The sequence below is a fragment of the Lithobates pipiens genome, unplaced genomic scaffold (assembly GCF_037356315.1).
Source record: "Lithobates pipiens isolate NorthernLeopardFrog02 unplaced genomic scaffold, aLitPip1_a1.2 Scaffold_18, whole genome shotgun sequence".
NCBI classification, from domain to species: Eukaryota; Metazoa; Chordata; class Amphibia; order Anura; family Ranidae; genus Lithobates; species Lithobates pipiens.
In genome coordinates, this window is record NW_027507758.1 from 578332951 (window position 1) to 578343279 (window position 10329).

The 10329-nt window shown below is 42.1% G+C and overlaps 2 non-coding genes across 2 annotated transcripts; both read right to left on the reverse strand.

Annotated features, from left to right (window-relative positions):
- Positions 1-6411: 6411 nt before the first annotated feature.
- On the reverse strand, positions 6412-6483 carry TRNAD-GUC (transfer RNA aspartic acid (anticodon GUC)). Its single transcript has one exon. It is a non-coding gene; the product is annotated as a tRNA-Asp (tRNA).
- A 465-nt stretch (positions 6484-6948) lies between these two features.
- TRNAG-UCC (transfer RNA glycine (anticodon UCC)) lies at positions 6949-7020 on the reverse strand. The gene has a single exon. It is a non-coding gene; the product is annotated as a tRNA-Gly (tRNA).
- Positions 7021-10329: the final 3309 nt, after the last annotated feature.

Below are 10329 nucleotides of genomic sequence, written 5' to 3' on the forward strand. Positions count from 1 at the left end.
CCATGACAGGTATCAATGATGCAAGGTCACACCATCCCTTAACCTGAAGGGGCACCCAGGGATAACACACTTTCCCACAACATGCATAGATACTTTGTCCCAATGTAAAAGGTCTCTTAGTGACAATCTCATGAGTGTACTTGTCCTGTTGCGATTATTGGTGCAATATTTCACTTCCATTTTTAGCGAAAGAAGAAAAGTTATGCAAAGTACGGTTTAGCCCTGGGTCAGATACTTGAAACGGTGGCAGGGGCAGAGACTCAGGATTCCCACATGGAGATATTAAATATTTGGCCTGCTGCAGAAAGAAGGGTTAGTCTGCATCTCATTCCCTAAATTAAAACACAATCGGGGGAATGACTTCTACCCGCTATTGGAAAGGTAACAAAGTTGTTTATGTACAGAGTGGATATGTTAGGAATACAGGAGGAGTCTCATTGAGAAAGGAGGAAATATTTAAAGGTACAGACAAAAGGGGGATTCAGGCTGTGCTAGGATGTAATTTGCTACATATCAAACATTCATACCCTGATTTTTTTCGAGCATAAGCATACTTAAATTTTAGTAAAAGCATCTTATCAGTAAAACTATCTCCGGTCTCTCTCGATTCTAGCTTGTGTCACTGAAATGTTCTCTTGTGTGTGTGTGTGCCCACAGATACTTTTAATTGCACCCAAATTTTCAGGGTGGTAGATAGTTAGTGATGATTCAGGTGGGTAGGAACACTATCAGAGGGATCAGGAGGCAAAATGCCTTGGCAGAAGTCTGTGGTGAAATAAGCGAGGTCATCTTCTCTGGCTCCTTCTTCCTCTGCTTGGACTTCTGCTTGAGGGCCTCCTGTATCCAAGATCTCCTTCCTGCTCTTGGGGCTTTGAGCAACTTTTTTCACTCTGTTGGCATGGATCCAGGACTGGCAATTTTCCACTAGGATGGCTGCTCTGGTCACTGCAACCACTGTGGTAGGAGGTCCAAAGGGATACTCTTCTGTTCAGCTATAAAATTTCTAAATTTCTGTCAACTGTATCCAATGTTTCAACCAATGTCCTTGCATATTCTTCCTGTATTGAGTCTAAATCTCCCTTTTCTCATTAAAGGGGCTCTAGCCCAGGGGGTGGGGAAAGGTAGCCCCATCAAGACTTCAAAAGGTGAATACCCTGTTGTCTTGGAAGGGGTCATTCTTATTTCTGCCAGGACTGCTGGGAGGACTTTCTTCCAGTTGGCAAAGGTTCCTCCTGTGGCCTTTCTTATTTTGTCTTTTTATTTGTTCTATTCTTTCTTTCTATTATCCCTGAGCTTTGAGGGTGGTAGGGAATGTGAAACTTCCATTCTATCTTGAGTTTTTACCAAGTTCTGGCAGACCCTTGATACAAATGTAGGTCCATTGTCTGAATTTATTTGAAGTGGGCATCCCCATCAAGGAATGATTTCCTGAATGAGGATCCTCACTACTGTTTGCATCTTCTTTTGTGGTTACAAAAAGTTCAAATCGTCTTGAGAACAGGTTCACAATTACCAAAAGATATTTCTGTCTTTTGCCTAGTTTGGGCATGTGTGTGAAGTCAATCTGCAAATGTGTAAAAGGAGTGTTTGGCCTTGTGTGGGTTGCTCTTGATACATAATCTTTAACCCTCCAGCAAAGTTCTGGGGAAAAAAAAAAAAAAATCTTTCTCCAATAGTTCACAAGTGGCCTTCCAGCCTCTGTGACCTATTCCATGGTACTGGGAAATAAAAAGTGATGCGCTAGCTACTGGTATACATGTCTTCCCCTCTTTACAGAGAAGTCCAGTTTTTGGATCTTTCTGCACACCTATTTTGTCCCAATCTCTAAGATCAGCTTCTTCTGCACATCCCTGCAAATCTGAAAGCATCTGATGAAAAAAGGGCAATTCTGGGGCTAGCATGGGCATTTGGATCTGTGCATTTTGTGAAATAGCAGCTTGTTTAGCAGCTAAACCAGCCAGAGCATTTCACTTGGCTATCTGTTTGTTGGCCTGTGTGTGTGCTCTGCAGTGCTGTGAAAGATAAGCCAGACCCGTGTGATGTGTCTTGGTGAATGAGGTTTATGCAATCATGTTGTGGCACAACCTCATCCTGTTCTCATTTTTGATCCTAAAGGGCATTTAAGATTGGTGCTAGTTCTGCAGTGGGAGAAGCATATTTGATGTGCAATTTTGGATTGGACAGCACGATCACCTCATAGCTGCTCAACCTCAGAGCAGACATGTGCTGTGTATGTACATTTTTTCAATAGGATTGATACATTGTTGGTGGTGTGAAGTGTGGTGTCGTGCCCCAGAGTGAAAGAAGTGGTCATCTGAACCATCACCGCACAGGACGCGAGAGCTCTGAGACACGCAGGCATGCCCTGAATCTGCACCAGCACCATCTTTGAGAAAAAAAAATTAATAGGGCGCAACTTGCCTCCATGCTCCTCAACGAGGACACAGGACAAAGTCTTACAATTTTCCCTTGCAAACAAATGAAACATTTTTCCATAGTTAGGGAGCCTGAGCCCTGGAGCCATTACCATAGCATTTTTCAAATGCACAAAAGCATTGCACATTTCATCTGACCATTTTATACAGTCTGGCATGTCTGAACATGTGGCTTGTCTCAGAAGAATGTCATAGTAGGAACAGTCAGGTATTCATTGGCGGCAGTAACCAATCATACCAAGAAAGGTAAGCATGTCTTTCTTAGTAAGTGGGCGGGGCAGACCACAAGAACCATAGCTCTTTTGTGATTGACTTTCCTTTCTCCTTTTGAGAGTACACAACCAAGATATGCAACCATTTCCTGACACCATTGCAATTATTTCTTTGACACTTTGTGACCACTTTCAAAAAGACATTTGAAAAGATCCTTTCCATCCTCCAGGGCGGCCACCGAGTAGAACTGCAGACGAGGAGCCACATACTGCAGCAGGGATGAACAGTGTCCTGGTATCCAAGCTCAGAGTAGTTTGGAGGACAATGGAATAGACTGCAGAGGAGTCTACATAGCCCTGGGGCATTCTACACCATGTTAGTTAGAAAGCAAAGATTGGCTGTGTCTCCTCATCCACAGGGATGGAAATAAAAAAAGCATTCAATAAATCAATCACAGTAAAACACTCTGCATCCTGTGGTATGGCAGTATTGATGACGCATCAGGCACTATTGGGGCAATCGGTACCATTAGGCTATTGATGGCCCTTAGGTCTTGTACAAACCTATAGTCACCATTTGCCTTCTTACTGGGTTAATGTTAATGTAGGGCGAGACAATTTCCCTCTTGGTTGTCTGTGTGTAACCCCCTCTTTGTCCTTGCCGCCTCCCTCTTTATAAAAGTTTCCCCTTTTATTTCCTGAGAAACCATTTTGATAATGTGTCTGCACTGGTGTTTGCTTAAGGATGTCAAAACAACCTGCAACATCCTTCGCTGTCAGAAATCCGTTATTGTGCTTGTAGCCCACTCTGATATTTGATGTGTGTCCTCATGTGATGAAGTCTTTTGTGCAACTCTTTGATCTGGTTGTGGAATGTAAGGGGTTAGGAGGCGGGACGCATGGTACAGGCATAGAGAACGTTGATTTAACCCTTAAATCCACACTCATGTCTCTGTTAACCGGTTCCCGACCAGCGCACGCCGATGTTCGTCGGCAGAATGGCACGGGCAGGCATATTGGCGTACAGGTACGTCCAATCTTCAATGCCGCCCTGCCATCCCTAGCGCACTGCTGGCCAGGACCCCCGTGAGTCCGGTCGCGGGGCCCCGCGGACTCGATCACCGCGGGCTTACCCGCAATCGTCTCACGGGACGGCTGAATGGAGGAAATGCCGTGTAAACAGCATTTCTCCATTCTGTCTAGCAACTAGTGACGCTGATCTCTGCTCGATGTGATTGGAGCAGAGATCAGTGTTCACTAAATGAAAGCCCAACCCCCCCACAGTTAGTAACACACCCCTAGGAACACTTAACCCCTACACTGCCACCCACTGGTTAACCCCTTCACTGCCAGTGTCATTTACACAGGAATCACTGCATTTATATAGCAGTGATTACTGTATAAATGACAATGGTCCCAAAAATGTCCGATGTGTCCGCCACAGTGTCGCAATCACAATAAAAATTGCTGATCGCCGCCATTACCAGTAAAAAAAAATAATAAAAAATTAATAAAAATGCCATAACTATCCCTATTTTGTAAACGCTATAACTTTTGCGCAAACCAATCAATAATCGCTTATTGCGATATTTTTGGGGAAAAAAAATGTAGAAGAATGCGTAAAAAAATGTTGTTTTATATATTTTTGGGGGATATTTATTATAACAAAAAGTAAAAAAATAATGCGTTTTTTTTTTTTCAAAATTTTCGCTCTATTTTTGTTTATAGCGCAAAAAATAAAAACCGCAGGTGTGATCAAATACCACCAAAAGAAAGCTCTATTTGTGGGAAAAAAGGACGTCAATTTTGTTCGTCACGACCGCGCAATTGTCAGTTAAAGCGACGCAGTGCCGAATCACAAAAAGTGGTCTGGTCTTTGACCAGCAAAATGGTCCGGTCTGTAAGTGGTTAAACCCATTGTGGACAGTGTTTTGGCTAGGATGCTATAGGGAGCCTCGGTCCAGCCGGGATCTCCATAGCATGTTTATTTTCATCCTTATTTTTCTTTCTAAACATTCTGACTTATTTCCTTAACTTTTTTTTTTTTTGGCAAAATGCCAATAAGCACTCCTTTATGGCCAGAGGTTCCCCTGATCACAAGCAAGCTTTGTTCGTTATTACTTTTGTTTTTTTTTAATAACCAAACAATTTTTATTTATATTTCAAAATTTATTTATTTTTTGGCAGAGTGCCAACATTGGGGCTGCTCTGTGCAAAGTCACTGCATAAAGTATGACATGTTAGTTTTTTTTTTTTTTGTTTTGTTTGTTTTTTTGCATTTTAAGATCGCTTTTAAGGTAAAAGAAAACCCTGAGCCTGCTACTATACCACCCCAACCTGCCTCTATATACCACCCCAATTTGCCCCTATACCTCCCCAACCACTCCAGCCTGCCCTATACCACCCTAACCACCCCACCCTGCCACTATGGCCCCCTAACCTGCCACTATACTGCCCCACACTACCCTTATATGCTATTATACCACCCTAGCCTGCTACTTTACCTGCTCCTATACTGCCCTATACTAACCTGCCACTATGCCAACTTATATTACTCTAACCTGCCACTATATCACCCTAAACTGCCGCTATATAGCTCACTAACTGCCTTATTACTACATACTGCTCACTGAATTCTCTGTCACTACATACTGCTCTATTGACCGACACATTCTGCTTTTAACCGCTTCAGCCCCGGAAGATTTTACCCCCTTCCTGACCAGAGCACTTTTTGTGATTCGGCACTGCGTCACTTTAACTGACAATTGCGGACGTGCACCGTGGCTCCCAAACAAAATTGACATCCTTTTTTTTTCCCCACAAATAGAGATTTCTGTTGGTGGTATTTGATCACCTCTACTTTTTTAATTTTTTGCGCTATAAACAAAAAAAGCGACAATTTTGAAAAAAACGCTTTCTTTTTTACATTTTGCTATAATATAATAGTTTAGACCGATACGTATTCTTCTACATATTTTTGGTAAAAAAAAACGCAATAAGCATTTATTGATTGGTTTGCATAAAAGTTATAGGTTTTACAAAATAGGGGATAGTTTTGTGGCATTTTTTTTTTTTTTTACTAGTAATGGCGGCGATCTGCGGTTTTTATCGTGACTGCGACATTACGACGGACACATCGGACATTTTTTTTTACATATTTTTGGGACCATTGTCATTTATACAGCAATCGGTGCTATACAAATGGACTGATTTCTGTGTAAATGACACTGGCAGTGAAGGGGTTAACAACTAGGGGCAGGGTAAGGGTGTCCTGGGGCGTGTTTCTAACTGTGGGGGTGCCTGGCTACATGTGACAGGTCTCTGATCTTGATCACAGGGAGCAGAGATCAGTAATCGTCACTAGGCAGAACGGGGACTGCTTGTTTACATTAGCATCTACCCATGCTTCCTCCCCGTGAGACGACCGTGGGTATCCCCGCGGAGATCAAGTCTGAGGCCGCGGCGATCAACTCATGGAGGTCCTCGCCGGCGCATGCACATGATGGCACGCGGCAAATTTAAAGGGACGTAACTGTACGCCTTTGTGCCATTCTGCCGACGTACAGCGGTGTGCGCCTGTCGGGAACTGGTTAAGGTAGTTGGAGACCCTTTTACATCAGAGTGCCTCTTGCATCAATCGGTGTCTGAAACCAAATTTTTTTGTCACAAACCCTTCACATACATGCTTTATATGACTGTCAGAATTCCTAATCCTTTTTCCAGGTCTAATTCAGGAAGGTAGCTTTGACAAAAATAATCTCTGCCTCCCCGTCGGGGAATCGAACCCCGGTCTCCCGCGTGACAGGCAGGGATACTTACCACTATACTAACGAGGAGTACATGAGGGAATTCAATCAGGTTCTAGGTTTTACTGGAAAAGCTTAGTGGTTAGGAGGTTTTTTATGTTTATATATTCTATGCGTTAAGATTAAAAAAACCCTGTGTGCAGCAGCCCGCTTTTGCCGCCCCCCCCCCCCCCCCCAGTACTTACCTGAGCCCCTCTCTATCCAGTGATGTCCATGAATGCCTCGGTTGTCCACTATATACTATGCTATAATTTTAATGCAAACTAATCAATATATGCTTATTGGGAATTTTTTTTTTACCAAAGACATATGACAGACATTGTGACCTAAATTTATGAAAGCATTTGATTTCATTTTTTTTATTCAATGGTTTAAGGCAGAGTAAAAAAAAAATATATATATTTTTTAATATTCAGTCTTTTTTCGTTCATATAACAAAAAACTTTGGTGATGAAATACAAGCAAAAGAATGCTCTATTTTTGCAAAATACATTTTGCGTTGGCCGGGAATCGAACCCGGGTCAACTGCTTGGAAGGCAGCTATGCTCACCACTATACCACCAACGCTACAGGCCAGGCTGTACCTGAACACTCCCACTTGTTGCAGAGAGAGTAAGTTAGATTGCATCATGTTAGAATTGTTCTCTCCCTTTTTATATAACCCCTTGCCACCAAGCGTACGCAGATGTGTAGGATCTGGGCCTGCTGTCCCTCCATCCCTCGTTCCTCTCAGATGCTAACCACACTAACTTAGAGCAACGCCCATTTTAACCAAGTGGGAGGGACCCCCATCCTAAACTTCACCAGCAACCAGTGGCATCATCCCGGTACTGTTTTTTTTAGAGCCGGCGATTGGCTTTCCAGTGATCACAACCAATGCGGCTAAAAGCTGCTCGGCTGTTATACCGGAGGAGTAAGAGGGAACACCCCCCTCCCGCTGCTCTTACTGGGGCTCACGTTCAACAATCTGCCGCTTCTGGCGGCTAGGGACAGACTGGAATGAAGCTGTAAGCAGCTTCATTCCAGTCTCCTAATTGTAAACACGGAAATGACGTCGCTTCCCGTTAACTCAGCTGCCAATGGCGCCTGTTTAAAAAAAAAAAATATGTACAGTATTCAGAATTGCTGAAAACGGCAATCTGAAGACTTTGAAGTGCAAAGGAGGGATTGGAGGTCTTTTAGACCCCTGATCCCTCCATAAAGAGTACCTGTCACCACCTATTACTGTCAGAAGGGATGTTTACATTCCTTGTGACAGCAATAAGTGATCAGAAATTATTATTATTTTTTAAATGTATTAATTTTAAAATAAATAAGAAATAAAAATTGAAAGTGCCTCCGTTGCCGCGAGCTCGCGCAGCAAATAAAACGCATATGGAATTCGCACCCACATATGTAAACGTGTTCAAATCACACGTGAGGTATCGCTGCGATCGTCCGAGCAAGAGCAATAATACTAGCACTAGACCTCCTCTAACTCCAACCTGGTAACTTTAAAAAAAAAATGTAAAGCGTCGCCTATGGAGATTTTTAGGTACCGTAGTTTGTCGTCATTCCACGAGTGCGTGCAATTATAAAGTGTAACATGTTTATCTATTTACTCGGCGTAACATCATCTTTCACATTATGCAAAAAAATTGGGCTGACTTTACTGTTTTGTTTTTTTTAATTCATAAAAGTGTCCCTTTTCCCAAAAAGTTGTGTTTAAAACACTGCTTCACAAATACCGTGTGACATAAAATATTTTAACAATCGACATTTTATTCTCTGCTAAAATATATTTATATTTATATATATATATATATATATATATATATATATATATATATATATATATATATATATAATTGGGGATTCTAATAAATTTTCTAGCAAAAAATACAGATTTTAATCTATAAACACCAAATGTCTAAAATAGGCTTAGTCATGAAAGGGTTAATAAAGCAACGCATATACTGTGTTGGTGCCATATAAATGAGCTCTCACCATTGTGAGAAATATGCTGCTATACTGCAGGACTGTTTTGTGATGTTTTCACAGATTTTTTTTTTTTCTTTTCTCAAACACATTAAAATGTGAAAATAATTGAACAGGCTACTTAAATGACATTTAGCTGTAAAAATAAAGAATTTTAATTAGGGAAAATAAACACTAACATTTTAGTGATGACAAAACGGAAAATTGTTTCATACCGTAATTTTCCTCCTTTCCTGGTGCCTATCCATGGCAGCATACCTGTGATAAGCTCTGCCCCCAGAGTCCTCCCCTCAGGATAGTTAATAACTTATAAAAATGACAACCATACCCCCCTAGCATTCTCCTATTATATCGAATACCATGGGAGGGCATGTATGCTGCCATGGATAGGCACCAGGAAAGTAAAATTACGGTAAGTATGAAACAATTTTCTGTTTTCCTGGTGCCTCCATGGCAGCATACCTGTGATAAAATAAATAGCTAACACTAGGGTGGGTAATGCTTCGAAAGAAAGCTTTAAGGAAATGCAAGAGAGCTGACTCAATCGCCCTTCTTCCAAACTCCTCTGAAGTGAGTGTTCCTAGGTCAATTCTGCAATGACTCATGAAACGTATTTGGAGACACACATGTGGCAGCTTTCCAAATAGTTTCCAAAGATACACTTGTCCTTGCTGCCCATGAAGAAGAGACTGCCCTAGTTGAATGGGCTATCACCACCGAAGGATCCAACCCTCTCGCCCTATACACTTTTTGAATCGGTTAACAAATCCAGGAAGCGATAGTCCTTGATGTGGCTTCCTTCCCTTTATTCTTACCCCAAGGTAGTATGAATAGTCTATTTGACGTTCTAAAAGGACTTGTGACCTGCAGGTAGCGTGTTAATACTTTGGAAATGTCCAACTCTTGTAGTGCACCCGAGAGTGGATTCGTAAAAGTAGGCAGTGCCCAGGCTTCCGAGAGAGTGGATTGGGACAAACCCTTGAACTGTCCATAGTTCTACCCTATCTGGAAAGAAGACTGTGTGTTCCTCTTCTGCTGCTAAAGCTTGTAATTCTGAGGCCCTCCTCCCTGAAGTTATTGCAATTAGGAAGACTGTTTTGAGAGTCAGGTTCCATAGTGAAGTGGATTCTATAAGGATAAAAGGCTGAGCCAATAGATAGTCCAGTACAAAAGGCAGATCCCAGGCAGGAAAGGAACGCTTTACTGGTGGTCAATTTTTTTTTGACTGCCTTGGAAAAATTGTGTGATGAGTGCATCTTCTGCCCATGTTTTCTGGGTACCTGCCAAAATCGCTGCCACCTGAACTTTAAGTGAACTAAGACTGAGACCACGGTCTAAGCCGGTCTGTAAAAATTCCAAGATCAGAAGGGGTTAACTACTAGGTGGTGCTGTAGGGGTTAAGTGTGTCATAGGGAGTGATTCTAACTGTGGGGGGGAGGGGCGGTGTGTGACACTACACTGATCACTGCTCCCTATTACCCGTGACCGCAGTCACGGAGCTCCCAACGCGCACGCACGCTGCCTCTTAAATCGGAAGTAAACCAATCGATCTAAGTTTGAAAAAACATGGCATGTTAACTGTCACATTGGTTGTGCTCTCAACAAAACTGTCAAACCATCCAATGGCTGGTGTCATAACTGATCACATGTGCAGCTTCATGGCAGTTAAAGATTAAATAGAGGCCAAGATGACAGCTTCCTTGGCTGAAAACGATAGGAGGGTTTACTTCTACTTTATGGGCTGTGTACAGGTACGTTAATCTGCCTGTATGTGCCCTTCTGCCGCAGTATATCTGCGTCAGGCAGTAGGGAAGCGGTTAAGGTAGTGTAAGTTTATAATTTTAAAGTTACATTTGTTTTATTATATTTTAATAAAGTTTTCCTTACTTTTTATTTAGT